At 35.9% G+C, this 8,077-nt stretch overlaps 1 non-coding gene across 1 annotated transcript; it reads right to left on the bottom strand.

Annotated features, from left to right (window-relative positions):
• Positions 1-6,361: 6,361 nt before the first annotated feature.
• LOC111727910 lies at positions 6,362-6,528 on the bottom strand. Its single transcript, XR_002775338.1, has one exon. It is a non-coding gene; the product is annotated as a U1 spliceosomal RNA (small nuclear RNA).
• Between the last annotated feature and the right edge of the window lie 1,549 nt (positions 6,529-8,077).

Below are 8,077 nucleotides of genomic sequence, written 5' to 3'. Positions count from 1 at the left end.
GTGGCCCGCCAGGTAATGCATAAGGCAATGTCTCCTGTGTCCCTTCGCCCTGTGTGGGCATCGCCCCCGGGTACCTTATGATCTCGGTGCGTGGATCTCCCCGGCCCCTCCTCCTCCGGTGTCCCCTGTCGCCCCTCTGGGTAACAGGTTTCTCCCTAGGAGGGCCCATCCCTACTCGGGCACCTACTGCGACTCGCCATCCTCTCCTTGGGAATGGAGCTGCGGGCAGCTTTAGTCTCCCATTGCGGCCTCCAGCCACACAAACTTTAGTAGATTATCTTACTATCCTATTTATTATGAATTATTGTTAGTGTTTACCATGTCTAATTTATAAATCATTGCTGTGTATTTATAGAGAGTTCAGTACTACCTGCAATTACAGGAGACCTCCAGGGGTCTTGGGATGTAACCCCCACAGACAGGTGGACGTCTGTATTTCATAATTTGATATTTTACGTCATTTAATGTAAACTGTAGGAATTTAGACCTTCTTTATTTTTTATTTATTTATTTTTTTTGCAGTTTTTGGCCGGGGCTAGGTTTGAATCCACCACCTTCTGTATATGGGGCGACACCTTACTCTTTTGAGCCACAGGCACCACCCTACACCTTATTTCTTACTGTATTTTTTACCTATGTAAACCAGTGAATGTGTTACCATACGCTGGTTCCTATTATTTAAATCTTCTCAAGAAACATGATTTCCTATAAAAGTTTTGTGATTGTGTACCTTTAAATTTCCTTTTAAAACTCACGGGAAGCGTACCTTTTGTGGGATTTATGCATTTCGGTGGCTTCAGATATACTATAAAAACCTACCCGTGGGAGAAAAATATACAATAAAAGAGATGTTTTGACAATTTTTATTACTATTTCATTCAACACGTTCAGACACGAAAAATAGTGGATGATAATAAAAAGCTGTAAAGAACATCATGAAGAAAGGGACAGAGAAAAGAGAAAACTCCTTATCTACATAAATCGTGGCCAGACTGTCATATCCGACAGTTCCTGATAGCAGGAGAGGTCATTTTTACACATATTTTCTGACAGAATGAGGCCAGTCCTGTTATCCCCGATTAGTTGAATAACTTCCCCTGGCACTTCTGCACTGATGCGACTTAGCCCTGACAGCCTCATTCGCTTCTTATCCTGACCTTTCTTTTCTCTTCCTACTAAACCCTTCTCCACTCCCAAGCAAACTTAAAAGAAAAAAATAAAATTCAATATTGTCCTAGCTTCTAATACAAAAATGAGATAATTCCCGTTAACATTTCCACTTACATTTTGCTTTTAACACGTACACATTTATTATTTAAAAGCTGTTAATGCTGATAAAAATAATTATCCAGTTAGGTAAGATTTGGTTTTAATACAACATCATTACGTTATAAATATAACTTATTTTCATGAAATTCATATTTACAACGTGGATCTGTCTGTTCTTTTTATATTTTAACTGTAGTCCCACAGTTTGCTTTCTAAATAACCCACATGGCTTTGAGGTATATTTATAAAGTAAGATATATGCAACCAATATGACAAATAACATCAGATTTTTTTTTTTTTTTACTTGCATCACCTGAAAGCAATTATCAGGAGAAAAAATATGGAGCATGTTACATTTACATAATAATAGTGATTTCATTATTTTAACAGTAACAGACACAGAAATAGCTTGCAGTCGTTCCTCTCTCGTTCAGTCTAATCTTGGGGGAGATTCAGGATAAACCAACCTCTACTATACTAATTACTGGAATTCACCCAGGACTCTCATTCTTATTAGAATCTATTTTTTCACAAGCTCATAAACATAAAGGGCAAGATAGGTAAAAAGATGATAGATTGACTGATGGGCAGAGATGTATAAAAAGACGTCTGTTATTTTCAAATATTACGGGGTACACGTGTTTTAGTTAAATAATGTGCTTTTTTGTATTTTAAGTCAAAGTTGGGAGTTTGCCCTTCACTTTGTACACATAAGAGTTGACAGACCAGTTCCAGTTTAGTATCGAGGACATTTTATCTTTGCTTTCTCCATTCTTTGTGATACTTCACTTAAAAGAATGATATCCAGGGTTTTTTTTTTAATGTGTTTGTGTGTGTAATCATACCTCTCACATAACGCCACCTTAAAATTGTTTTCAATGCTTTCCTAATGCTTTTATACACCCCACAAATATTGATAACCAAAATTAAAAATAATAAAGTTTTTAAGGTTATCAGCCAACTTAATTCAAATGAATACTGTGACTACATTGGGAAATAACTCATGACTAGTGAGGTAAACTAGACATCAAAACTACATACGGAAATGGACGTTAAAGCTTGGGAAATCCTGAATATTTATATGTTTGACTGAATATGTCCAAAAACCCTAACAAAATTCTAAAAGACAAAACCGGAGAAATAATCGAAAGATGTGACATGACAAGTGAGCATTGTGTAAACATCTCTAAAAAGGGCCAAGGGGAGTAAAAGGCCTCAGAAGGCCAGAAAGACAGAGAGAATGGAAATGTTTACCGAAAGTCAATAAGCTGAAAGTACCAAGGTCTGCTTAAATTAGTTTGTAATCAGGGAGATGTGACAATGAAATATCACTTGTAAAAAATAAATACAAATATCACTCATCTTGCCACACACAAAAAATATATATAAAATACAATTACTGCCCAATGAAAGCACATAGGACATGGGCATTTACTAAAGCATCTTTTAAAGGCACTTTTAAAGGCACTTTAAAAGTGGAATTATCTTCCAAGTGAGAGAAGATAATTCCTGAAGAATAATTTAAGAGGCAAGAAGGAATTTTAAAAAGTGAGTCACATGTGCTTATGACATTTTGCATAAAATGCGAGTGTCATATTGGTGCAATTTGGAAGTTCACAAGAAAGAATTTATGTCTTGGAGAAAATGACAGTTTTCTGCAAAAAAAAATGCAGAAAACTGAAGACATGGGTGGTTATACATATATTGCCAAAAAAAAAAAAACAAAAACTAGTTATGTCCTAGCTGTCATGAACAAACATGCCTATGAGAAGAATCCTGAAAAGTTGAAAGTAAAATGATTTCAACAGATGTGCTACGCAAACATAAATAACATAAATTAAAATAATACTTATATGGCTCTAGCAATATTATAAATATTATATTTTCTTCTATACACAAAATACCATTAAAAAGGGAGTCACATATAATATGACGTGTTGCATACTTTACTGGTTTTATTATTATTTTGTTTGGTTTGTTACTATTTTACTGTTAATATACTAATTAATATTGACATAAATAAAATCACCAGAGGAAGAACAATACAATGGGAAGATGGGATGGTGTGAACTTGTCTGGGACCACGATTGTCTTAAATGTTTATAAGCAGAAAAAGAAAGAAAAAAGACGCAGAGAGCAATTTCACTTCTGGTATGGCTGAGTAAATGCTAAGTCAGTCTGCTCTGCGAATGCACAGAGTTAACTAACAGTCTGGACTGAGTAGAAAAATAATTTGGCTACCAAGAAGTGCTGGAGGATGAACCAGAGCAAGTGATTTCTTGAAAGCTTTCAAAACTTCAGCTGAGAGTGGAGAAAGGGACCACAGTTCCGTACGTGACTTTCTTATTGGGGAGAAGAAAACAGTCTACAATGAGGTGGTAATGATGGTGGCCCAGCCCCACAAGGATGCTGGAAACCACTGAACTGTACACTTTAAAAGAGTGAACTTTATATATTGTGAATTTATCTCAGCAAAAGTTTTACACATTATGTAATAATCATATGCAAAGATGGCCTCAACGCAGGGTGAATTGCTAGTCTCTTTCCCTTTTAGCCTGAAATCAGCTCGGCTTCAGCATTATATGAGGCAGATAAAACTCTGACATTTCACAGTCCTTCTGACCTCAGAACAGAAGGTAGAATTTAGGTAACCACAAACCATGCAAGGTGAATGGGTGCATTCTTGAAAGGAGAGCCAGAGACTCTTGTGTACTATATACAAAACAAATAACAAAAAACTCCAACAATTTGAAATAAGCTTAAACATGGAGTAATGATAAAGCTTTTAAAAGGAAATATAAGATCTTTGTGACTTGATCTATTTTCTGGAGAAATGACAGAAAGAATAATCATATTATTATAAATAATCAATTAGACCGCATATAAATTATAACCTTCTGGCTCAACAAATAACTCTGTTAAAGATCTTTAAAAGTCAAGTCACAAACCAGAGTGTAATGAATATATTTGATAAAGGGCTGATCTACAGCGTTATAGAACACTTAAAAGTCAATAATATAGGAAGAACCTCAATTAAAAAATAAGCAAAATTTTAATAGATATTTGATCGAGGAAGAAATAAATAACCACTGTGCACATGTTAAATCACCCAGCATAACTAGATACCAAGAAATACAAATTAAAGCAATAAATCCTTCCTAACACTTATCAGAATTACTGAAATTGTGAAGCTGTGGAGTAACTAGAATTTCCACACTTTGTTGGTCGAGGTCTAAAAACCAGATTTTATGGAAAAATTGTAGTCATTTCTCATGGAGGTAAATACACACTATACCACGCCAAGCAATCCCCCTCTCAGACAGCAACCCAAGAAAATGGAAAATGCACCCCATAATAGATTGTACAAAAGTCTTCTAAGAAGCTTTATTTTAATGATGAAAAACTAGAAAAAAAAACCTAGGTATCCATGAAGAGGAAAGAGAAAAATTATTATTTCAGTGAAGCGGGAGATTCAAAGGAAACTAAAGACCATGAAGGTTGTATTTTGAGTGAAAAAAGACTTTGACATCGAGCAAATACTGAATGTTTTCATTTATATGACGTTTCTGATGATACATATACATGAAACAAATTAATATAGCTAAATGCTCCTTATAAATCCAAGGGGGTAACTACATTATGTGCTCACTGTAAAATCCTTTCAACTTCAAGGCTTGAATAATAAGGATTTATTTATTTATATCTTTTTTTTAAATTAAATCATAGCTGTGTACATTAACGCACTTATGCATGAAAGCAGGATTTATTATTAAATACATAATAATTTTCATCCTATGAAACATAAGGATGGCCGGGTGATGTTCAGTCATCTCTGAAGTTAGAGCCTAAAATTCCTCGATCATCTCCCTGAGTTCTCACGGTCTTAGGTGAGTTGCCCGGTGAACCCGGAGCTCAAGGTAAACAGTCCGAATACCGTGAGGTCTCCCTGCTGCAGACACCACCTGCAGGGACCCTGAGCAAGAGACAGCCAAGAGCCTCGACCGTCCCAACCCTCAGCTCCCCCACTCTTCCCACCAGACTCGAAAGTGAATGTGTTTTGAGGGGAGGATTCCATCCCTGGTGGCTTTCAAGCCACAAGTTCAGATGCCAAGTGGGGCAGACACAAATGTTCCCTGCAGTGCCCCATACAAAATACGGCTCTTCTTGGCAAAGTACCTCAAGAATGGAAGAAAAAAAGTATCCAATTACTCAGTCCTACTATGAAACTAATTTATAGCTTTCATAGGAAAGCTATAACCCAATTTTAGCCCAGGAATAGGGGGAGAGGGAAAAGGGGGGAGGGTGGGTGGAGGGAGGGTGATTGGTGGGATCACACCTATGGTTCATCCTATAAGGGTACATGTGACTCTCTCTAAATGTAGAATATAAATGTCTTAACACAATAACTAAGAAAAAGACATGAAGGCTACATTAACCAGTTGGATGAAAGTATTTTGAATTGTATATAGAAACAGTATACTGTACCCCATGATAGTATGGGGTACACAGCCTATGATTTAATAAAAAAAAAAAAAATACGACTAACAGAATCTGTGAACGTAAGAAATACTTTTCAACTTTGTTAAAACTGGAAACTACACTTTCCCAGATTTCTCTTTTATGACTTGACTAAAATAGTGGATAAGAATTGAAAATCAAAATGATAAAGAAGGCCACCACTTTCAAAGATCTCAGAAGCCATGCCACTTGATAAAAAAAAAAGAAAAATCTATCAACTGATGTCAAACGATCTTCCAGATTACTGGTCCTGGCCCCTAATGATGAACCCCCATTGACAGCCAAGCCCTGCACCCCTGTGGTGTCAAAGACAGCGTCTTGCACAGATGGGTCCAACAATTTTCTGTTCGTGGTTTCACCTTGACAAAAAGACAAAGGTATTCCTTAAAACTTAAGTTGGCCCAACTACTTTTGGGGGCAGTTGTTGGCCTTTATCTTCCAATAAATAAATAAAGTTGTTGACCTGATCTTTCAAATCTCTTCTTTCTGACTTTTATTTAGCCAATTTCTTACACATTTGTGTAAGCCAAATTTTAATTAGTAAGCCATATATATATATTTTTTCCTTTATTTACTGGGGAACGTGCAAACACAGTCCCCAACTACCATGAATTTTGTAGTAGCAGAGTTTCCTGCATTTGGGGAAAATCTCAGGGGTAAACCCATCTGGAATACAACGGATAAACTTCGCCCTGGAAAGGCTACCCTTGTGATCGTGGATCTCACCTGCCGGGGCACTACAACTCTGAACAGTTATAGTATTCTGTTAAACATGAGCTAATACAACTATGTTCTTATCATTTTTAAAAAATGTTTATTTTTCTTTTTGCCATTTGGCTTTGTAATGTTTTTATTCTTCTTATACATTATGATAAAATATCTGTAGTAAATATAGATCTGTTTTTAACTCTTTAGCTTACATTAGAAGCTACTTCATCATATAATAGATTTCAAACATAATCTACAAACGAACAAGTTAGATTTAACATTCAGTAATTTTCACACTTCTAGAATGGGAGGTTGGCAAATCTTACTTTTATAAAAGATGAAACAGTACATATTTAATTATAGTATCATATAATATTTAAATAACAGACCATACAGTGTCTCTCACAATTATTCATCTGGGAAAATACAGTACAAAATCAGCCATGATAATATGTAAATTAGTGTGGGTTTGTTCCAATAAAATGTTATTTATGTAAAACAGTCTGTAGGTCAAAACTGGTTTGTGGACTGTTGTGTCAACCATGGTCTACGGAGCCACCCTGATGCTTTTAAAAAATGAAGAATATCAAGAAATATTCTGCTTTGGATTATATTCATTTTCAATGTAGGATCCCACCGTGTATAAAAAACGTTTTATTTATGCTTTCCTACTTTCATCCTTTTTTTCCTACCATTCATTACTTTTCAATTTCAATCACACACGTTTCTTCTGAAATAAATCACTTAGCACATGTCTGCTTCTGAAACATTCATTCGTTTCCAATTAAGATCTAATTCCACATGTCTACTGACACATTACCTTGACTTACACTCTCTCCATCTCAGCTCCTTGAATTCTGTGTTGACCTGTATTCATTATAGAAGTCTGGAGAGTCTGTGAGATTCCCCCCGTGATAAAACACCAGTGGAAACGGTGGCCCGAGAAACACACCTTGATGGCACCCACAGTCCTGAGCTTTAGCTTGTCCTGCAAATGTAAGGATTTATTCCTTTCATTCTATGTCAATGATATAACAATTAAGGACTGAAAAATAAAAAGAAGAAATGAATCTGCTGTTCAAAGAGCCAGGGGAACTTGTTTATATTGCCTCTTGCAGGCTTCACCTCTTACAAGCCATGGAATCTCAGATTTATTTGGTTGCTCTTAAAAGACAACAAATCACCGTGACATACTTGAGACATTTGTAATTCTGTCCAAGGGAGAGTCAGAGCTTCCCTTTCCTTAAGGTTTTGCATTCTGTAGCTGTCTCTGTCTTTAAAGTCACAGTAAAGACCGCTGACAGCCAGCTCTTTCTTACTTAGACCATCTCCCAAGGGCTTAAAGACAATCATTAGTTGGCATAAATCCACACGTTACTTATGTCACTCAATTCAAATATTAATCTACAAATATTCCTCATTGAATTGTGAACAGTAGCATAATACTACTCTGTTAGATAGGTTACATTTTCCATTACAAAATCCATTTTCCCTCAAGAGTTAAACTACACATATTATTTAATTTTTATACTGCTCTGTTTGGACTTGGAGCAGCAACTGGTTACGAGGATTTGGTCTTTTT

Source organism: Otolemur garnettii, unplaced genomic scaffold, assembly GCF_000181295.1.
Source record: "Otolemur garnettii isolate 467f Iridium unplaced genomic scaffold, OtoGar3 scaffold00130, whole genome shotgun sequence".
NCBI lineage: Eukaryota > Metazoa > Chordata > Mammalia > Primates > Galagidae > Otolemur > Otolemur garnettii.
This window is presented reverse-complemented; position numbering and strand designations above follow the sequence as displayed.